Source organism: Salmo trutta, chromosome 13 (genome assembly GCF_901001165.1).
Source record: "Salmo trutta chromosome 13, fSalTru1.1, whole genome shotgun sequence".
Classification (NCBI taxonomy): domain Eukaryota; kingdom Metazoa; phylum Chordata; class Actinopteri; order Salmoniformes; family Salmonidae; genus Salmo; species Salmo trutta.
The window spans coordinates 37,860,904-37,885,825 of record NC_042969.1 but is presented as its reverse complement, the minus strand read 5'-3'; positions in this window follow the sequence as shown (position 1 = coordinate 37,885,825).

The following is a 24,922-nucleotide window of genomic DNA, read 5'->3' as shown; positions in this document are numbered from 1 at the left end:
TTGTAGGCACAGTATTATGTATTTGAAGGTACAGTATGATGTATTTGTAGGTACAGTATGATGTATGTGTAAGTACAGTTTGATGTACGTGTAAGTACAGTGTGATGTATTTGAAGGTACAGTATGATTTATTTGTAGGTACAGTATGATGTATTTGTAGGCACAGTATGATGTATTTGTAGGTACAGTATGACGTATTTGAAGGTACAGGATTATATATTTGTAGGTACAGAATTATATATTTGTAGGTACAGAATTATATATTTCTAGATACAGAATTATATATTTGTAGGTACAGTATGATATATTTGTAGGTACAGTATAATGTATTTGAAGGCACAGAGTTATATATTTGTAGGTACAGAATTATGTATTTGTAGGTACAGAATTATGTATTTGTAGGTACAGAATTATATACTTGTAAGTACAGAATTCTATATTTGTAGGTACAGTATGATATATTTGTAGGTACAGTATGATGTATTAGAAGGTACAGTATGTTGTATTTGAAGGTACAGTATGATATATCTCTTGGTACAGTATGATGTATTTGTAGGTACAGTATGATGTATTTGAAGGTACAGTATGATATATTTGTAGGTACAGTATGATGTATTTGAAGGTACAGGATTATATATTTGTAGATACAGAATTTTGTATTTGTAGGTACAGAATTATAGATTTGTAGGTACAGTATGATACATTTGTAGGTACAGTATGATGTATTTGAAGGTACAGTATGATGTATTTGTAGGTACAGAGTTATATATTTGTAGGTACAGTATGAAATATTTGTAGGTACAGTATGATATATTTGTAGGTACAGTATGATGTATTTGTAGGTACAGTATGATGTATTTGTAGGCACAGTATGATATATGTGTATGTACAGTATGATCTATTTGTAGGTACAGTATGATGTATGTGTAAGTACATTATGATGTATGTGCAAGTACAGTGTGATGTATTTGTAGGTACAGTATGATGTATGTGTAAGTACAGTATGATCTATTTGTAGGTACAGTATGATAAATGTGTAAGTACATTATGATGTATGTGTAAGTACAGTGTGATGTATTTGAAGGTACAGTATGGTTTTTTTGTTGGTACAATATGATTTATTTGTAGGTACAGTATAATGTTTTTGTAGTTACAGTATGATGTATGTCTAAGTACAGTATGAATTATGTGTAAGTGCAGTGTGATGTATTTGAAGGTACAGTATGATATATTTGAAATTACAGTATGACATATTTTAAGGTACAGAATTATATATTTGTAGGTACAGAATTATTTATTTGTAGGTACAGTATAATGTATTAGAAGGTACAGTATGACGTATTTGAAGGTACAGTATGATATATTTGTTGGTACAGTGTGATGTATTTGTAGGTACAGTATGATGTATTTGAAGGTACAGTATGATATATTTGTAGGTACAGTATGATGTATTTGAAGGTACAGGATTATATATTTGTAGGTACAGAATTATATATTTGTAGGTACAGAATTATAGATTTGTAGGTACAGTATGATACATTTGTAGGTACAGTATGATGTATTTGAAGGTACAGTATGATGTATTTGTGGGTACAGTATGACGTATTTGAAGGTACAGGATTATATATTTGTAGGTACAGAATTATATATTTGTAGGTACAGAATTATAGATTTGTAGGTACAGTATGATACATTTGTAGGTACAGTATGATGTATTTGAAGGTACAGTATGATGTATTTGTAGGTACAGTATGATGTATGTGTAAGTACAGTTTGATGTACGTGTAAGTACAGTGTGATGTATTTGAAGGTACAGTATGATTTATTTGTAGGTACAGTATGATGTATTTGTAGGCACAGTATGATATATTTGTAGGTACAGTATGATGTATTTGAAGGCACAGAGTTATATATTTGTAGGTACAGTATGACGTATTTGAAGGTACAGAATTATGTATTTGTAGTTACAGAATTATATACTTGTAAGTACAGAATGCTATATTTGTAGGTACAGTATGATATATTTGTAGGTACAGTATGATGTATTAGAAGGTACAGTATGATATATTTGTAGGTACATTATGATGTATTTGAAGGTACAGGATTATATATTTGTAGGTACAGAATTATGTATTTGTAGGTACAGAATTATAGATTTGTAGGTACAGTATGATACATTTGTAGGTACAGTATGATGTATTTGAAGGTACAGTATGATGTATTTGTAGGTACAGTATGATGTATTTGAAGGTACAGTATGATATATTTGTAGGTACATTATGATGTATTTGAAGGTACAGGATTATATATTTGTAGGTACAGAATTATGTATTTGTAGGTACAGAATTATAGATTTGTAGGTACAGTATGATACATTTGTAGGTACAGTATGATGTATTTGAAGGTACAGTATGATGTATTTGTAGGTACAGAGTTATATATTTGTATGTACAGTATGATATATTTGTAGGTACAGTATGATATATTTGTAGGTACAGTATGATTTATTTGTAGGTACAGTATGATACATTTTTGTAGGCACAGAATGATATATGTGTAAGTACAGTATGATCTATTTGTAGGTACAGTATGATGTATCTGTAAGTACATTATGATGTATGTGCAAGTACAGTGTGATGTATTTGTAGGTACAGTATGATGTATGTGTAAGTACAGTATGATCTATTTGTAGGTACAGTATGATGTATGTGTAAGTACATTATGATGTATGTGTAAGTACAGTGTGATGTATTTGAAGGTACAGTATGATTTATTTGTTGGTGCAATATGATTTATTTGTAGGTACAGTATAATGCTTTTGTAGTTACAGTATGATGTATGTCTAAGTACAGTATGAATTATGTGTAAGTACAGTGTGATGTATTTGAAGTTACAGTATGATATATTTGAAATTACAGTATGACATATTTGAAGGTACAGAATTATATATTTGTAGGTACAGAATTATTTATTTGTAGGTACAGTATAATGTATTAGAAGGTACAGTATGACGTATTTGAAGGTACAGTATGATATATTTGTTGGTACAGTGTGATGTATTTGTAGGTACAGTATGTTGTATTTGAAGGTACAATATGATATATTTGTAGTTACAGTATGATGTATTTGAAGGTACAGGATTATATATTTGTAGGTACAGAATTATATATTTGTTTGTACAGAATTATAGATTTGTAGGTACAGTATGATACATTTGTAGGTACAGTATGATGTATTTGAAGGTACAGTATGATGTATTTGTAGGTACAGTATGATGTATTTGTAGGCACAGTATGATATATGTGTAAGTACAGTATGATCTATTTGTAGGTACAGTATGATGTATGTGTAAGTACATTATGATGTATGTGCAAGTACAGTGTGATGTATTTGTAGGTACAGTATGATGTATGTGTAAGTACAGTATGATCTATTTGTAGGTACAGTATGATGTATGTGTAAGTACATTATGATGTATGTGTAAGTACAGTGTGATGTATTTGAAGGTACAGTATGATTTATTTGTTGGTACAATATGATTTATTTGTAGGTACAGTATAATGTTTTTGTAGTTACAGTATGATGTATGTCTAAGTACAGTATGAATTATGTGTAAGTACAGTGTGATGTATTTGAAGGTACAGTATGATATATTTGAAATTACAGTATGACATATTTGAAGGTACAGAATTATATATTTGTAGGTACAGAATTATTTATTTGTAGGTACAGTATAATGTATTAGAAGGTACAGTATGACATATTTCAAGGTATAGTATGATATATTTGTTGGTACAGTGTGATGTATTTGTAGGTACAGTATGATGTATTTGAAGGTACAGTATGATGTATTTGTAGGTACAGAGTTATATATTTGTAGGTACAGTATGATATATTTGTAGGTACAGTATGATATATTTGTAGGTACAGTATGATGTATTTGTAGGTACAGTATGATGTATTTGTTGGTACAGTATGATGTATGTGTAAGTACAGTATGATCTATTTGTAGGTACAGTATGATGTATGTGTAAGTACATTATGATGTATGTGTAAGTACAGTGTGATGTATTTGAAGGTACAGTATGATTTATTTGTTGGTACAATATGATTTATTTGTAGGTACAGTATAATGTTTTTGTAGTTACAGTATGATGTATGTCTAAGTACAGTATGAATTATGTGTAAGTACAGTGTGATGTATTTGAAGGTACAGTATGATATATTTGAAATTACAGTATGACATATTTGAAGGTACAGAATTATATATTTGTAGGTACAGAATTATTTATTTGTAGGTACAGTATAATGTATTAGAAGGTACAGTATGACGTATTTGAAGGTACAGTATGATATATTTGTTGGTACAGTGTGATGTATTTGTAGGTACAGTATGATGTATTTGAAGGTACAGTATGATATATTTGTAGGTACAGTATGATGTATTTGAAGGTACAGGATTATATATTTGTAGGTACAGAATTATATATTTGTAGGTACAGTATGATGTATTTGTAGGCACAGTATTATGTATTTGAAGGTACAGTATGATGTATTTGTAGGTGCAGTATGATGTATGTGTAAGTACAGTTTGATGTACGTGTAAGTACAGTGTGATGTATTTGAAGGTACAGTATGATTTATTTGTAGGTACAGTATGATGTATTTGTAGGCACAGTATGATGTATTTGTAGGTACAGTATGACGTATTTGAAGGTACAGGATTATATATTTGTAGGTACAGAATTATATATTTGTAGGTACAGAATTATATATTTCTAGATACAGAATTATATATTTGTAGGTACAGTATGATATATTTGTAGGTACAGTATAATGTATTTGTAGGTACAGTATGATGTATTTGTAGGTACAGAATTATATACTTGTAAGTACAGAATTCTATATTTGTAGGTACAGTATGATATATTTGTAGGTACAGTATGATGTATTAGAAGGTACAGTATGTTGTATTTGAAGGTACAGTATGATATATCTCTTGGTACAGTATGATGTATTTGTAGGTACAGTATGATGTATTTGAAGGTACAGTATGATGTATTTGTAGGTACAGTATGATGTATTTGAAGGTACAGTATGATATATTTGTAGGTACAGTATGATGTATTTGAAGGTACAGGATTATATATTTGTAGGTACAGAATTTTGTATTTGTAGGTACAGAATTATAGATTTGTAGGTACAGTATGATACATTTGTAGGTACAGTATGATGTATTTGAAGGTACAGTATGATGTATTTGTAGGTACAGAGTTATATATTTGTAGGTACAGTATGACATATTTGTAGGTACAGTATGATATATTTGTAGGTACAGTATGATGTATTTGTAGGTACAGTATGATGTATTTGTAGGCACAGTATGATATATGTGTAAGTACAGTATGATCTATTTGTAGGTACAGTATGATGTATGTGTAAGTACATTATGATGTATGTGCAAGTACAGTGTGATGTATTTGTAGGTACAGTATGATGTATGTGTAAGTACAGTATGATCTATTTGTAGGTACAGTATGATGTATGTGTAAGTACATTATGATGTATGTGTAAGTACAGTGTGATGTATTTGAAGGTACAGTATGATTTATTTGTTGGTACAATATGATTTATTTGTAGGTACAGTATAATGTTTTTGTAGTTACAGTATGATGTATGTGTAAGTACATTATGATGTATGTGCAAGTACAGTGTGATGTATTTGTAGGTACAGTATGATGTATGTGTAAGTACAGTATGATCTATTTGTAGTTACAGTATGATGTATGTGTAAGTACATTATGATGTATGTGTAAGTACAGTGTGATGTATTTGAAGGTACAGTATGATTTATTTGTTGGTACAGTATGATGTATTTGTAGGTACAGTATGATGTATTTGAAGGTACAGTATGATATATTTGTAGATACAGTATGACATATTTGAAGGTACAGTATTATATATTTGTAGGTACAGAATTATATATTTGTAGGTACAGAATTATAGATTTGTAGGTACAGTGTGATACATTTGTAGGTACAGTATGATGTATTTGAAGGTACAGTATGATGTATTTGTAGGTACAGTATGACGTATTTGAAGGTACAGAATTATATATTTGTAGGTACAGAATTATATATTTGTAGGTACAGAATTATATATTTGTAGGTACAGTATGATATATTTGTAGGTACAGTATGATATATCTGTAGGTACGGTATGATATATTTGTAGGTACAGTATGATATATCTGTAGGTACAGTATGATGTATTTGTAGGTACAGAGTTATATATTTGTAGGTAGAGTATGATATATTTGCAGGTACTGTATGATATATTTGTAGGTACTGTATAATGTATTTGTAGGTACTGTATGATATATTTGTAGGTACAGTATGATGTATTTGTAGGCACAGTATTATGTATTTGAAGGTGCAGTATGATGTATTTGTAGGTACAGTATGATGTATGTGTAAGTACAGTTTGATGTACGTGTAATTACAGTGTGATGTATTTGAAGGTACAGTATGATTTATTTGTAGGTACAGTATGACATATTTGAAAATACAGTATGACATATTTGAAGGTCCAGAATTATATATTTGTAGGTCCAGAATTATTTATTTGTACGTACAGTATAATATATTTTTATGTACAGTGTGATATATTTGTAGGTACAGTATGATATATTTATAGGTACAGTATGATGTATTTGTAGGTACAGAGTTATATATTTGTAGGTACAGTATGATATATTTGTAGTTACAGTATGATATATTTGTAGGTACAGTATGATATATGTGTAAGTACAGTATGATCTATTTGTAGGTACAGTAAGATATATGTGTAAGTACATTATGATGTATGTGTAAGTACAGTGTGATGTATTTTAGGTACTGTATGATGTATGTGTAAGTACAGTATGATCTATTTGTAGGTACAGTATGATGTATGTGCAAGTACATTATGTTGTATGTGTAAGTACAGTGTGATGTATTTGAAGGTACAGTATGATTTAGTTGTAGGTACAGTATGATGTATTTGTAGGTACAGTATGATGTTTTTGTAGTTACAGTATGATGTATGTCTAAGTACAGTATGATGTATGTGTAAGTACAGTGTGATGTATTTGAAGGTACAGTATGATATATTTGAAATTACAGTATGAAATATTTGAAGGTACATAATTATATATTTGTAGGTACAGAATTATTTATTTGTAGGTACAGTATGATGTATGTGTAGGTACAGTATGATGTATGTGTAGGTACAGTATGATGTGTGTAGGTACAGTGTGATGTATGTGTAGGTACTGTATGATGTATGTGTAGGTACAGTATGACGTATTTGAAATTACAGTATGACGTATTTTAAGGTACAGAATTATATGTTTGTAGGTACAGTATGATGTTTTTGTAAGTACAGTGTGATGTATTTGAAGGTACAGTATGATATATTTGTAGGTACTGTATGATATATTTGTAGGTACAGTATGATATATTTGTAGGTACTGTATGATATATTTGTAGGTACAGTATAATATATTTATTTGTAGGTACAGTATAATATATTTGTAGGTACCATATGATATATTTATAGGTTCAGTATGAAGTATTTGTAGTTACAGAGTTATATATTTGTCGGTACAGTATAATATATTTGTAGGTACAGTATAATATATTTGTAGGTACAGTGTGATATATTTGTAGGTACAGTATGATATATTTGTAGGTACAGTATGATGTATGTGTCGGTACAGTATGATGTATGTGTAGGTACAGTGTGGATAAGAGTGTCTGCTAAATGACGTAAATGTAAATGTAAATTATATATTTGTAGGTACAGTATGATGTATTTGTTGGTACAGTATGATGTATTTGTAGGTACAGTATGATATATTTGTTGGTACAGTATAATGTATTTGTAGGTACAGTGTGATGTATTTGTAGGTACTGTATGATATATTTGTTGGTACAGTATGATGTATTTGTAGGTACAGTATGATATATTTGTAGGTACAGCATGATATATTTGTAGGTACAGTATGATGTATTTGTTGGTACAGTATGATATATTTGTTGGTACAGTATGATATATTTGTTGGTACAGTATGATGTATTTGTAGGTACAGTATGATGTATTTGTTGGTACAGTATGATATATTTGTTGGTACAGTATGATGTATTTGTAGGTAAAGTACGTTGTTGCAGTGACATTCATTCATCATCATCTGAAGTAGTAAAACAACAGTCAAGACATTTGCTTCTGGTGTTCATTATGTACTGTATCAATAGTGTTTCTTCACATTGTATTATTACTGTCAGTAATTATTTTTAATTCCACATTATCGTAGCATGCATATTGCAGAACACTTTGTAGCAGAATCGTAAACGTTGACATTTTCAGACATAAACTTCACATCTCCATCAACGTACATAATTCATGATGCCTTTTCCATAACACCTTTTCACCGTCTTATCTTAGAAATGAGAATGGTTAGACTTCCTTTTTTTTCATGAAATAACCACATGAATGCTGGGTAACTATATATACTTCAATTGTTAAGACAGCATAAAACATGCTATTCAAGGCACCGTAACAGGAAAGGCTGTCATTAGAACCGTGAATGTGTGTTAGCATAAACACGAGTGAAAATCTTTAGGGGCACTTGATTTGAATGTCAGGTCAGCATATTGAATGGCATATTCAGTAATAGGCAAGCATCCAAGTCATGGAAAACCAGGGTAATAAATAATCAGATTTGTTTGTATTTTATACACCTTAAATTAACAAAACAGACAGAAATGAACTTCATAGTATGGGAAGCATTATTCCTACCTGTGACTGTTGTGAGGATTTGTCTGACATTTCAAAGGGTTTTCCTCTCCAAGTACATCTCCCTTGCCCCCCCCCCCCCCCCCCCCACACACATACACACATCGACATACACAGTCTATCTCAAAGCACCAACTCTGAAAGCTGCAGGGATCTTCTATTTTGTCCACTTTTGGAAATGGCATCCCCTCTCTCTCCCTCCTGATCCAAATAGTCAGCTTAGGAAATCTGTGGCACACATGGGCTTATGTGTTGCCAAGGAACTGTCATAGAAATGTCTGTACAAAAGGATTTTTCGTTTGGAGACTTTCAGTTTTGATTTACACCACTATCTCCCGGAGGTATTTTGAATACAGATCGTTGATGGACTGATACACTGATATAATCGTGGTCACATGAAGTGGAGGATACAAATGTATCACAACAATAGCAAAAAAAAACAAAGTGTAATAGTTATAACTGATGGAATGGAACGTTTGTAGGTAATATAAACGGGAGAATTTATGGCTTCAGAATGACAGGTCACGTGATAACAATCTCCTCCAATGCTCTCCTTGCTTCCCCTGACGTTTTGAGAAGGAAGCAAGGAGAGAGGACACAAGGTAAGGAATCAAAGTAAAATAACTTTTAGATTCACCACAGATAGAACCTAGGCTACTCACCAGTCAGTTTTGAGAAGGAGGCGAGGATGGAGGGATGAAGACATGGAATCAAGGAAAAGAACTGTGAGACCGCAAAGCCAATCCTACTGTTTCTATGTCCAAAATATGTGACACCAGAAGGGGTAACACCAGAAGGGGTAACACCAGAAGGGGTAACACCAGAAGGGGTAACTCCAGAAGGGGTAACACCAGAAGGGGTAACACCAGAAGGGGTATAACACCAGAAGGGGTAACACCAGAAGGGGTAACACCAGAAGGGGTAACACCAGAAGGGGTAACACCAGAAGGGGTAACTCCAGAAGGGGTAACACCAGAAGGGGTAACACCAGAAGGGGTATAACACCAGAAGGGGTAACACCAGAAGGGGTAACACCAGAAGGGGTAACACCAGAAGGGGTAACACCAGAAGGGGTAACACCAGAAGGGGTAACTCCAGAGGGGGAACTCCAGAGGGGTACCTGGTGTCTCTCCACTTGAACACAGAGTAAAACACTGCCTGTGGTGGTTCACAAATACACACACAGGATCAATTGGCTCCTTCTAACCTTCCTTTATACTGTCTACACTCTGTTTTTACTTTGGAATATGTGTGTGAATGTGGATTTACCTTTCATAGTTTGTCTTTAATATCTTTAACATCAGCTGCACAGACAATTAAAACTACAAAGACAAAAAAAATGTATATGTTCCTTTTTTTTTGACAAAGCATTGTTACATTTACGATAACTTTCCCAATAGCTAACTGGAGCGTTCCTCTCTGGAAGTGTTTCAACTATGTCCTCAAATAGGCATATTCTTTTTAACATCTTCTCCCAGTGGTGGGATTCTATCATGGAAATGTGGCAGTTTACTTCGATATTTCTCTGTTTGGTCTGTGACAATATAATTTTTTTTATTTTTTTTATTTTTTTACAGTTTTGCTCTCACTCACTGAATAAAGAATAAAAATATTAATGACACAATGATGTTAAGGGAATTGTATTGGTACCACTGTGTCTGTCTGTCTGTCTGTCTGTCTGTCTGTCTGTCTGTCTGTCTGTCTGTCTGTCTGTCTGTCTGTCTGTCTGTCTGTCTGTCTGTCTGTCTGTCTGTCTGTCTGTCTGTCTGTCTGTCTGTCTGTCTGTCCTCTCTCTCTCTCTCTCTCTCTCTCTCTAATGATGTTAAAGGAATTGTACTGGTACCACTGTGTCTGTCTGTCCTCTCTCTCTCTCTCTCTCTCTCTCTTTCTCTCTCTCTCTCATGATGTTAAAGGAATTGTACTGGTACCACTGTGTCTGTCTGTCTGTCTGTCCTCTCTCTCTCTCTAATGATGTCAAGGGAATTGTACTGGTACCACTGTGTCTGTCTGTCCTATCTCTTTACTTTGGTACAGACACATTTTTCAGTCAAGTCAAGGGAGTATGGGCCAGAGGGACAAGGGGGGCATGTCCCTCCCAATGTTAGAAACAGGTAGAATGCCCCCCCCTCCCCATAAAATGTACCACCAAAACAAAACTGCACCAATACCTTTTATTTTCACCCAATTCATTGAGGGACTTTTATTTTGAAAAGTGTCTCTGCTGCTGGAACTTGATGTGAGTCACTTCACCTGCCCCCACTGACTGCTTCTTTCTCACTCTCAATTTTAACCTATTTTCTATAGTCCTTGTTTGTGACAAGCAGTGTGCGAGTGAGATAAAAGCTTCCATTGCTGAACCACCATCATTACTCACCGCACGGGAAAAGTAATTGTTGTTGGAAACAACAAAGTATGTTTTTAAGCACAAAGTGTACGAATGTTTATAAACTTTGATATGTTAGAACAGACGTGGGAAACAATATGCTTTTATCTGGCTAGTAGCTAGTTAAGTCAGGTTTTATGTGGTATTTGGTATTTTAGTAGGATCCCCATTAGCTGTTGCAAAAGCAGCAGCTACTCTTCCTGGGGTCCACACAAAACATGAACCATAATACAGAATGACATAATACAGAACATCATTAGACAAGAACAGTTCAAGGACAGAACTACATACATTTTTAAAAAGGCACACGTAGCCTACATATCAATGCATACACACAAACTATCTAGGTCAAATAGGGGAGAGGCGTTGTGCTGCGAGGTGTTGCTTTATCTGTTTTCTGAAATCAGGTTTGCTGTTTATTTGAGCAATTTGAGAAGGAAGTTCCATGCAATAAGGGCTCTATTTAATACTGTACGCTTTCTTGAATTTGTTCTGGATTTGGGGACTGTGGAAAAGACCCCTGATGTCATGTCTGGTGGGATAACTGTGTGTGTCAGAGCTGTGTGTAAGTTGACTATACAAACAATTTGTGATTTTCAACACATTAATGTTTCTTATAAAAAGAAGAAGTGATGTTGTCAGTCTCTCCCCAACTCTTATCCAAGATAGACTGACATGCATAGTATTTATATCAGCCCTCTGATTACAATGAAGAGCAAAACGTGCCGCTCTGTTCTGGGCCAGCTGCAGCTTAACTAGGTCTTTCCTTGCAGCACTGGACCACACGACTGGACACTAATACAGATTAGATAAAACTAGAGCCTGCAGGACTTGTTTTTTGGAGTGTGGTGTCAGAAAAAAGCTGAACATCTCTTTAATTATGGACAGACCTCTCCCCATCTTTACAACCATTGAATCTATATGTTTTATCTAACTTGCTAACGCTGGGTACTTCTGGCTGTGAGAGAAAAACTGATAGAGAATGTTTTGAAACCAAGAATACTTGTCAGCTACTGAATTACGTGCACATTTCACTGTCTTAGTCTTCATCACAGGGTCAACAAGTTACCAATGGAGGAGAAAAGAGGACAAATAACTGTAAGTGATGTTCTTGGCAACTGCCCGCACACAACCCCTGGCAAACTAACTGGTAAATGTGAGTGTCTTAAGTCTATATGGTGTATTTTGTGTGTTAATTTCATGCTCTATGTTGCTGGTTATTATTACAGTATAATAAATGCAGGAGAGAGGCAGCCATGATGATCTATTTTGCTGGTTATTATTACAGAATAATAACTGCAGGAGAGAGGCAGCCATGATGATCTATGTTGCTGGTTATTATTACAGTATAATAACTGCAGGAGAGAGGCGGCCATGATGATCTATATTGCTGGTTATTATTACAGTATAATAACTGCAGGAGAGAGGCAGCCATGATGATCTATGTTGCTGGTTATTATTACAGTATAATAACTGCAGGAGAGAGGCAGCTATGATGATCTATGTTGCTGGTTATTATTACAGAATAATAACTGCAGGAGAGAGGCAGCCATGATGATCTATGTTGCTGGTTATTATTACAGTATAATAACTGCAGGAGAGAGGCAGCCATGATGATCTATGTTGCTGGTTATTATTACAGTATAATAACTGCAGGAGAGCGGCGGCCTTGATGATCTATGTTGCTGGTTATTATTACAGTATAATAACTGCAGGAGAGCGGCGGCCTTGATGATCTATGTTGCTGGTTATTATTACAGAATAATAACTGCAGGAGAGCGGCGGCCTTGATGATCTATGCTGCTGGTTATTATTACAGTATAATAACTGCAGGAGAGCGGCGGCCTTGATGATTTATGTTGCTGGTTAGTATTACAGTATAAAAACTGCAGGAGAGCGGCGGCCTTGATGATCTATGTTGCTGGTTATTATTACAGTATAATAACTGCAGGTGAGCGGCGGCCATGATGATCTATGTTGCTGGTTATTATTACAGAATAATAACTGCAGGCGAGCGGCGGCCATGATGATCTATGTTGCTGGTTATTATTACAGTATAATAACTGCAGGAGAGAGGCAGCCATGATGATCTATGTTGCTGGTTATTATTACAGTATAATAACTGCAGGAGAGCGGCGGCCATGATGATCTATGTTGCTAGTTATTATTACAGAATAATAACTGCAGGCGAGCGGCGGCCATGATGATCTATGTTGCTGGTTATTATTACAGTATAATAACTGAATGCGTACGGCGGCCATGATGATCTATGTTGCTGTTTATTATTACAGTATTAATAACTGCAGGAGAGAGGCAGCCATGATGATCTATGTTGCTGGTTATTATTACAGTATAATAACTGAATGCGAGCGGCGGCCATGATGATCTATGTTGCTGGTTATTATTACAGTATAATAACTGCAGGAGAGAGGCAGCCATGATGATCTATGTTGCTGGTTATTATTACAGTATAATAACTACAGGAGAGAGGCGGCCATGATGATCTATGTTGCTGGTTATTATTACAGTATAATAACTGCAGGAGAGAGGCAGCCATGATGATCTATGTTGCTGGTTATTATTACAGTATAATAACTGCAGGAGAGAGGCGGCCATGATGATCTATGTTGCTGGTTATTATTACAGTATAATAACGGCAGGAGAGAGGCAGCCATGATGATCAATGTTGCTCGTTTTTATTACAGTATAATAACTGCAGGAGAGAGGCAGCCATGATGATCTATGTTGCTGGTTATTATTACAGTATAATAACTGCTGGAGAGAGGCGGCCATGATGATCTATGTTGCTGGTTATTTTTACAGTACAATAACTGCTGGAGAGCGGCGGCCATGATGATCTATGTTGCTGGTTATTATTACAGAATAATAACTGCAGGCGAGCGGCGGCCATAATGATCTATGTTGCTGGTTATTATTACAGTATAATAACTGCAGGAGAGCGGCGGCCTTGATAATCTATGTTGCTGGTTATTTTTACAGTATAATAACTGCAGGAGAGAGGCAGCCATGATGATCTATGTTGCTGGTTATAATTACAGTACAATATCTGCTGGAGAGAGGCGGCCATGATGATCTATGTTGCTGGTTATTATTACAGTACAATAACTTCTGGAGAGCGGCGGCCATGATGATCTATGTTGCTGGTTATTATTACAGAAAAATAACTGCAGGAGAGAGGCAGCCGTGATGATCTATGTTGCTGGTTATTATTACAGTATAATAACTGCAGGAGAGAGGCGGCCATGATGATCTATGTTGCAGGTTATTATTACAGTATAATAACTGCAGGAGAGAGGCGGCCATGATGATCTATGTTGCCAGTTATTATTACAGTATAATAACTGCGGGAGAGAGGCAGCCATGATGATCTATGTTGCCAGTTATTATTACAGTATAATAACTGCAGGAGAGAGGCGGCCATGATGATCTATGTTGCTGGTTATTATTACAGTACAATAACTGCTGGATAGCGGCGGCCATGATGATCTATGCTGCTGGTTATTATTACAGTATAATAAATGCAGGAGAGAGGCAGCCATGATGATCTATGTTGCTGGTTATTATTACAGTATAATAACTGCATGAGAGCGGCAGCCATGATGATCTATGTTGCTGGTTATTATTACAGTATAATAACTGCAGGAGAGAGGCAGCCATGATGATCTATGTTGCTGGTTATTATTACAGTATAATAACTGCATGAGAGCGGCAGCCATGATGATCTATGTTGCTGGTTATTATTACAGTATAATAACTGCAGGAGAGAGGCAGCCATGATGATCTATGTTGCCAGTTATTATTACAGAATAATAACTGCAGGAGAGAGGCGGCCATGATGATCTATGTTGCCAGTTATTATTACAGTATAATAACTGCAGGAGAGAGGCAGCCATGATGATCTATGTTGATGGTTATTATTACAGTATAATAACTGCGGGAGAGAGGCGGCCATGATGATCTATGTTGCTGGTTATTATTACAGAATAATAACTGCATGAGAGAGGCAGCCATGATGATCTATGTTGCTGGTTATTATTACAGTATAATAAATGCAGGAGAGAGGCAGCCATGATGATCTATGTTGCTGGTTATTATTACAGTATAATAACTGCAGGAGAGAGGCATCCATGATGATCTATGTTGCCTGTTATTATTACAGTATAATAACTGCATGAGAGAGGCAGCCATGATGATCTATGTTGCTGGTTATTATTACAGTATAATAACTGCAGGAGAGAGGCAGCCATGATGATCTATGTTGCTGGTTTTTATTACAGTATAATAACTGCAGGAGAGAGGCGGCCATGATGATCTATGTTGCTGGTTATTATTACAGTATAATAACTGCAGGCGAGCGGCGGCCATGATGATCTATGTTGCTGGTTATTATTACAGTATAATAACTGCAGGCGAGCGGCGGCCATGATGATCTATGTTGCTGGTTATTATTACAGTATAATAACTGCAGGAGAGCGGCGGCCATGATGATCTATGTTGCTGGGTATTATTACAGTATAATAACTGCAGGAGAGAGGCAGCCATGATGATCTATGTTGCTGGTTATTATTACAGTATAACAACTGCAGGAGAGCGGCGGCCTTGATAATCTATGTTGCTGGTTATTTTTACAGTATAATAACTGCAGGAGAGCGGCGGCCATGATGATCTATGTTGCTGGTTATTATTACAGAATAATAACTGCATGCGAGCGGCGGCCATGATGATCTATGTTGCTGGTTATTTTGACAGTATAATAACTGCAGGAGAGCGGCGGCCTTGATGATCTATGTTGCTGGTTATTATTACAGTATAATAACTGCATGCGAGCGGCGGCCATGATGATCTATGTTGCTGGTTATTATTACAGTATAATAACTGCATGAGAGAGAGCGGCGGCCGTGATGATCTATGTTGCTTGTTATTATTACAGTATAATAACTATATAATAAGTAGAAAATATTTAGTTAAGTTTCAACCATATGGTAAGTAGAGCAGCGGTAGAAGCAACCTGACATAGCGGGATTGAGAAAAATACAACTGTGTGATATTAGGTTGCTTCTTGTGTAAATATTTTCCATCTGGATTTTAATGATTTGTATGTAGCAGAGAAAGAGTACAACATGGTTGTTTATTTTAACATATCCACATGAATTACTCAGCACAGCATGAATGGCACTAAGGACTGATTTGGACTGTACCAGAGTAAGGATTCCTGCAAGGGCCCTCATAGCCTTGTAAATTTGCCCATTTGTGTATTGAGATTTGTCTGTATCTTCAGACCACCTAGCACAATGTGTCCCACCCCAAACCCACCCACTCTCCAATGTCAGACTCGCGCTGACGCCCCTGCAATCAAGTCTCCATTTTACACGTCTGTACTACTTGCTGCAATACTAGTCAGGTCAAATGGACAGATATAACATTTAAGGCTGGTTTCCAAGACAAACATTACACCTCGTATACTAAACTAAAAGGATACTTTTAACCCATTACAGTCTAAGCCCTGTCTAAGCCGGGGGAGGGGATCGGGGGATGCTACTAAGATATATGGATTTTTTTTAAGGTCATACCAAGGATCACCTTTCTATTTCATTTAGAATTTTAAGACCCCTTGAAGTATCCCAAAAATTGTGAAAACAAATATTTGACCTTATTTGGCCTAACTGCTATTAGTCCACCAAAAAAACGCATTGAATAACAGATGCACTACATGGAACAACAGATAGTCACCCCCAAAAACATCTAAAGGAAGTTTGTTCTGAAGTGACTGTCCCTATATCTTAGAGCTATAAGAAAGATCAGGAAACATTTGTATTTTTTTGACAAGTATTTAACCCCATATTTCTGCCACTAAACAGTCTCCATGTTTACAGTATATATATATTGTACTTCCATTCATTTTTTTATTACTGGTACCCGAGGGACATTCAGAAGAGTCTTGTGAGGCCTGTATGAATCCTTAAGCAAAACAATTGACATATATGCGTTCATGAGAGTCTCACCTTTCCACAGAGGGTTATCCAAAACTGTTCGGACGCTACGGACAGATGTCGGCAGATCGGCTGTACCAACTTCAGACGAGCCTCAAGACGATATCTCTAGCTTAAACTGACATATTTTTATGAGGATTTTTATTACTATACTAATTAGATTATTATACTAATTAGACTCTGGAGGGGTTAATGAATATTCTCCATTCAGTATTGCATGATTAGCATTGTCTTAATCTGTGTCAGGGAACCCAGTCCTTAGTGACATGGTGACAAGGCCTGTCTGGTGTGTGAGGCTTGAGGCTGAGTGTATCCTAACATGGACACTGTACTGGCAAATTCCTCTGAAAGGTGAGGGCGAGGCTATGTCACAAATGGCACCCTATTCCTTTTATAGCGCACTACTTTTGACCAAGGCTGCTCTGGTAGTAGTGCACTAAAATAAGGAATAGGGTGCCATTTGGGACTCAAACCCAAGGAGGCTCATCCTATTTCAAAGCCAGGGACACAGGAGATCCTACTCCCGACAAATAATTAATGAAAAGGTGAGTGTTAACGCTGTTAATATATATCGGGGTCTCAACGTGGATTAGGGTTGTTCTTTAGAGAATAGGAGAACAGTCAGAGGATATGAACTGACTGTTGAAGAATGTTAGCTACAGCGGAAAAACTGCTGCCTTGGTTCTTATACATAACTTTCTACACAAAAGGCGTGTTACTTTCTATACACAGACACGTTTTCACAGACTCTGTGAGCCGACAGCTGAATACAATATTGCTTTCAGTCTCTCATTGCGTTCACTCTCTCATTATATTCATTCTCTCATTACATTCATTCTCTCATTGCATTCAGTCTCTCGTCACCTTCAGTCTCTCATTGCATTCATTCTCATTAAATTCAGTCTGCCATTGCATTCATTCTCTCATTGCATTCACTCTCTCATTGCATTCATTCTCTCATTACATTCATTCTCTCATTGCATTCATTCTCTCATTGCATTCAGTCTCTCATTGCATTCATTCTCTCATTGCATTCAGTCTCTCATTGCATTCAGTCTCTCATTACATTCAGTCTCTCATTGTATCCAGTCTCTCATGGCATTCATTCTCTCATTGCATTTAGTCTCTCATTACATTCATTCTCTCATTGCATTCAGTCTCTCATTGCATTCAGTCTCTCATTGCATTCACTCTCTCACTGCATTCAGTCTCTCAATGCATTCAGTCTGGAAGTACTTGAAGATCAGTAAAGAAGGAAGAAAAGTTAACACAGTTCAAGTAGTAGAGTCAAGAGAGTTCAACGACATAACGACAGTCACCCCCTACTCGATACCTGATGAATATTCATTAACATATTGTACATGGTGGCCATGTGTTCAATACTAAGTATGCTCCACATTGAAACTTTTATAAAGAGATTCAACTTTTTTATATGCAGAACAGGGTGTGCGTATCCTGTGCACCAGCTGGTTTGTGATGGCAGTCATCTTTACGTTAATTATGAGATAGGGCAGGCAGTCATCCTTATGTTAATCAGGAGATGGGGATAGCAGTCATCCTTATGTTAATCAGGAGATGGGGCTGGCAGTCACTGAAGGTGACCACTTTGAGACTGTAGGGGGAAGGGTGATGGGTCTGAAGGGGGAAGGGTGATGTGTCTGAAGGGGGAGGGGTGATGGGTCTGTAGGGGGAGGGGTGGTAGGTCTGAAGGGGGAGGGGTGATGGGTCTGAAGGGGGAGGGGTGATGGGTCTGAAGGGGGAGGGGTGATGGGTCTGAAGGGGGAGGGGTGGTAGGTCTGTAGGGGGAGGGGTGGTAGGTCTGAAGGGGGAAGGGTGATGTGTCTGAAGGGGGGAGGGGGTGATGGGTCTGAAGGGGGAGGGGTGATGGGTCTGAAGGGGGAGGGGTGATGGGTCTGAAGGGGGAGGGGTGATGGGTCTGAAGGGGGAGGGGTGATGTGTCTGAAGGGGGAGGGGTGATGGGTCTGAAGGGGGAGGGGTGATGGGTCTGAAGGGGGAGGGGTGATGGGTCTGTAGGGGGAGGGGTGGTAGGTCTGTAGGGGGAGGGGTGGTAGGTCTGAAGGGGGAGGGGTGATGGGTCTGAAGGGGGAGGGGTGATGGGTCTGAAGGGGGAGGGGTGATGGGTGATGGGTCTGAAGGGGGAGGGGTGATGGGTCTGTAGGGGGAGGGGTGGTAGGTCTGTAGGGGGAGGGGTGATAGGTCTGAAGGGGGAGGGGTGATGGGTCTGAAGGGAGAGAGGTGATGGGTCTGAAGGGGGAGGGGTGATGGGTCTGAAGGGGGAGGGATGATGGGTCTGAAGGGGGAGGGATGATGGGTCTGAAGGGGGAGGGGTGATGGGTCTGAAGGGGGAGGGGTGATGGGTCTGTAGGGGGAGGGGTGGTAGGTCTGTAGGGGGAGGGGTGGTGGGTCTGAAGGGGGAGGGGTGGTGGGTCTGTAGGGGGAGGGGTGATGGGTCTGAAGGGGGAGGGGTGATGTGTCTGAAGGGGGAGGGGTGATGGGTCTGAAGGGGGTGGGGTGATGGGTCTGTAGGGGGAGGGGTGGCAGGTCTGTAGGGGGAGGGGTGGTAGGTCTGAAGGGGGACGGGTGATGGGTCTGAAGGGGGAGGGGTGATGGGTCTGAAGGGGGAGGTGTGATGGGTCTGTAGGGGGAGGGGTGATGGGTCTGAAGGGGGAGGGGTGATGGGTCTGAAGGGGGAGGGGTGGTAGGTCTGTAGGGGGAGGGGTGGTGGGTCTGAAGGGGGAGGGGTGGTAGGTCTGTAGGGGGAGGGGTGGTGGGTCTGAAGGGGGAGGGGTGATGGGTCTGTAGGTGGAGGGGTGATGGGTCTGAAGGGGGAGGGGTGGTGGTTCTTTAGGGGGAGGGGTGATGGGTCTGAAGGGGGAGGGGTGATGTGTCTGAAGGGGGAGGGGTGATGGGTCTGAAGGGGGAGGGGTGATGGGTCTGTAGGGGGAGGGGTGGTAGGTCTGTAGGGGGAGGGGTGGTAGGTCTGAAGGGGGAGGGGTGATGGGTCTGAAGGGGGAGTGGTGATGGGTCTGAAGGGGGAGGGGTGGTAGGTCTGAAGGGGGAGGGGTGATGGGTCTGTAGGGGGAGGGGGGATGGGTCTGAAGGGGGAGGGGTGATGGGTCTGAAGGGGGAGGGGTGATGGGTCTGAAGGGGGAGGGGTGATGGGTCTGAAGGGGGAGGGGTGATGGGTCTGTAGGGGGAGGGGTGATGGGTCTGAAGGGGGAGGGGTGATGGGTCTGAAAGGGAAGGGGTGATGGGTCTGAAGGGGGAGGGGTGATGGGTCTGAAGGGGGAGGGGTGATGGGTCTGAAGGGGGAGGGGTGATGGGTCTGAAGGGGGAGGGGTGATGGGTCTGAAGGGGGAGGGGTCTAACATGACTAAGAAAAGGTTTTGTCTGAACGGTGTTTCTTTTTGTTTGTTTGTGATAAATACAATAAACCAAAAAAAGGCTAGTCAAGTTCAAACTGGGGAGAATATGCAAGCATCTATCATAACAAAAAACAACAAGACGACATGTAATGAATCACAGCCAGAAGAAGAGACACAAAAAAACATTTATTTTCCTTCTCTCTGTGACATTAAATCCATGTGAAATGTGCCTGGCGAGTAACATTGAAATGTTTGCAGTGTGTGAATTGGTTTTCTGTCACCTCTCTTTTGGGTGTCCCAGAACAACACCTTGATGCCTATTATCTGACCACGTAATTGCAATTGATTTTCTTCTTGTTTCTCTCTTTGTCTTTCCCTCCTATTTTGGTTTGCCATTGTTCGACAAGTATACTATTGAAAGTATGTTCTGACTGTCTCTAGACTCGCCCAGCAATTGAAATTAAAGGGAAATGAGTCAGAGACCAAATTTGTGGCATTATGTTTCAGAAGAAGGAGGTATAGATAGATAGCTAGATGATCAACACACAGCATTGGTAGTTATTTTCATATCACATCTTGTTCTGGTCTAAATGAAACATAACACTGTTATGGTTATTAATGTGTTTTCCAGTGTAGCTTAGCTGTGCAAGTTTGTGATCAACAACAATTTAATTAGCTAACCTTGCTTTGCGCTAGGTATGACTGTCATCAAAACAAAATATGAAATGAGATTAATGACGAGAAAAAAGTAACATACCAAATTCTAACATATGATGAACCAGACAAAACCATAGCAAAAGAATACCTAGTAAGCTAGATGTATGGGAGTGTCATGACTGTCCTGATCAGGTCAGGGTACAGGAGACCACCACCCTACAGATTATCTCCCAAACCCCCAACAGAGGAGGAGAGATCTAGGGGTCTGAAGATGTGGGGGTTTTATGACACCTCATGCCCATAATACAGAGAAATTCCTTTGTCCTAACAATGGAGAACTGGCCTCGGAACCTTAAACATGCAATAAAGGAACTTTGGAACAATGGTTTCCGTCAGCCACAATGGTGGTTATGACGAAAAGTGGAATATTAAAATGTATGTAACTTTGGTATTTGTTTTTAAAGGTTAAGAGATGACGTTATTATGAAAACATTGTACCTTTAAGAGTTTTCCCAGTATATGCCTGATGTTTATACATTGTACGCTGTTTGGAAAATATCCAAATCAAACAGAATGTTTTGATAAAGATGAAATGTGAAGTTAGTGTCTAAAATCAGATTTTTAGCCAAATCTAAGCCTTGCCCCCTGTACTTGGTCCGCCCAGAGAATCGCCCTAAAGGCTGTTACGCCCACTTCTGACCCGAGGGTATAAGACAGGAGAGTGAAGAATTAACATAGTAGACTATTGACCCCAAGCTGCAGCCAAGGTCTAACAAAGTCGACGAACCCCAAAACGAAACACAAGGTTGAAGACAAAGAAATATTTTTCTACACGAGCTACGGACGAGTAGCTGTGTCTAAGCGGGTGAATTCAAGCCGAACCACCCAGCCTCCACTCTCCATTGAATCGTGGTATCGACACCATTCGAGCCGAAGCTGTGAGCTCTGAGCTACAGAGCTGTCTGTCCTCAGAAGACCCCTTTCCGATCAAGGGTGAGGATCAGACCACTTAGCCAAGAAGGACACTGACATCGTGAGGACAACCAGAGAGTTGCGCCGGAGAAGAAGTGCGTCATTTAAAAGCCTAAACGACCCACGCGGAGCTTCCCACCTGAGAACTACAACACGTAATTACATCATTATATTCTGACCCATAAGAGCGGCAGTTCGGGGCAAGGCTAATTTTAAATAAGCATGGCTGACAAATGAACCCAAATGTATATTTCTCTCGTGTACTTCCTTTCTTTCTCTCTCTTTAAAATCCCCATTTTGGGTAACAAGCGCCATAGTGTGTTGGCCCGTTATACTAAGTCCTAATCAATAGCTAGACTGTGTTTTGTGTATGTGCATTTTTATCATCATTTTAGCTTGCTAGTAAATAAATAATCAACTAAGATTGGTGTGGTAAATTCAGTGGTAAAGCCCGGGTCCGTGCAGATTCCCGGATTATACGACTTTCAGATTATGAGACTGTAGAGGAAATTGATTAATTTAGCGACTGTTGTAATCGATATTCTGATATCCTTTGAGTTAATTTGGGAAATAGAAACTCAATCAAAACAATGTTCCCATGGTGCCCCAGGTTAATGAGTTAATAATTGCTTGATTCATTGCTTAATTCATTTAATCACGTAATTATAAACCGTTAATCATTCGATGAGCAACAGTCGTCACATTAACTAATACAACGTCACGACATATGGTGCCCCCTGTGAGGAATCTAAGATAGGACTAGGCCGCACTGTTGTGTTATTCCATATCAATTGTGTAGCAATATATATACATTCCATTAATAGCTATAGGCAGGACTAGTGCGGGAGAGAAGTGTGTGTGTGTCGTTCCATTTGACCCAGATACTGGTCGGGAGAGAACGACCCCTGTTGTATATCTGACCAAAGCCAGTGTGAAGGGGGTCTACTGAATGCTACGAGCTAGGGCATATGTACCAGCCGATGCAGGCATTCTGAGAAATAATACTAGTTGGGCCTAACGTAGTGTTATTTCTGTCGATCGCTTTCAGGAGTGATCTGACTCGGTCATAAGTAATTCCTAGAGCAGAGGACATATGAGCCAGCCATTACGGAAATTAGAGTAGATATATTTGTTTGACCGAAGCGAAGTTATTATCTCTCTACCTCTCGCGTTGGGTAACGGGGAGAGGTTAAGGGTTGAACGTGAGACGTCACCAAGTAAACCCGTTCCCTTGTTGGAGGGAACATCCCTTGTGCGGCGAGGGGGAAACCCCGAGCAAGGAAAGCTGAGCCTTGCGCCAGATGCTAAGCTAACAAAGGGGAGCCGCCATTTTTGTTTTCCTCTTTGTTCATAGTGAATTCCCGCGTTAGACGGGAATCCTGTGTGACCTCAGCTTGGGCTATCCGTAACCTCTGGCGAAGAATCGCCAGTCATTTTTCGTGAAATAAGTCAGGTTACGCTGTAGGATATCAAACCAGTCTTAACTGATTAGATATCATTGTCTTGTTCAATTTTATACATACATTAAATTGATACACTCCCTCTCCAGGTTGGTTATGGGAATAATACACACACGAATGTGCCATAACCAATGAGACATGGTTAAACTGTTCCACGTTAACTTAGATATAGCAACTATTTCAGGTTAATTAAAGCTAATTCCTTTAGCCTATACAGGGTTGACTAATCATTCAAATTGATTAATAGATTAAAGCTGTTTTACCAGCTTAATGGTGTTTAGGTAGACTTTTTAACAGTTTTGTAAAATTCTATTTTCACTGGTACCCTGTCGATTTTAGCTTGTGTTAACAGTGACCTCCGGTGGTGAAGAATCACCAGTAATTATTTTTAAATAATTCAGGTTATGCTGTACGATATCTAACCAGTCTCAACTGATTGGATATCATTGTCTCGTTCAATTTAATATACATTAAATTGCTACACTACCGTTCAGGTTGGTTATTGGAATAATACGCAAACTAATGTGTTCTAACCAATGAGACATAGTTAAACTTTTCAATGTTAACTTAGATATAGCAATTACTTCAGGTTAATTAAAGCTAATTCCTTTAGCCTATACAGGGTTGACTAATCATTCAAATTGATTAATAGATTAAAGCTGTTTTACCAGCTTAATGGTGTTTAGGTAGATTTTTTAACAGTTTTGTAAAATTCTATTTTCACTGGTACCCTGTCGATTTTAGCTTGTGTTAACAGTGACCTCCGGTGGTGAAGAATCACCAGTAATTATTTTTAAATAATTCAGGTTATGCTGTACGATATCTAACCAGTCTCAACTGAGTGGATATCATTGTCTCGTTCAATTTAATATACATTAAATTGCTACACTACCGTCCAGGTTGGTTATTGGAATAATACGCAAACTAATGTGTACTAACCCATGAGACATAGTTAAACTTTTCAACGTTAACTTAGAGATAGCAACTCTTTCAGGTGAATTAAAATTAAAATTCCCAAATAGCCGATACAGGTTAGATTTATCATTAAAATCGATTTAATCAATTAAACCTGTTTTGGCAAGTTCAGTAATAACCAACTCACATTACTGACCCAGTCTTGATGATTCATTGACGTTTACAAACTGAGTTAAATCGTGTTTGCAGCCTCCAACTAAAAACCCCAAACATTACGTAAATTGAAATAACTGACAATCATAA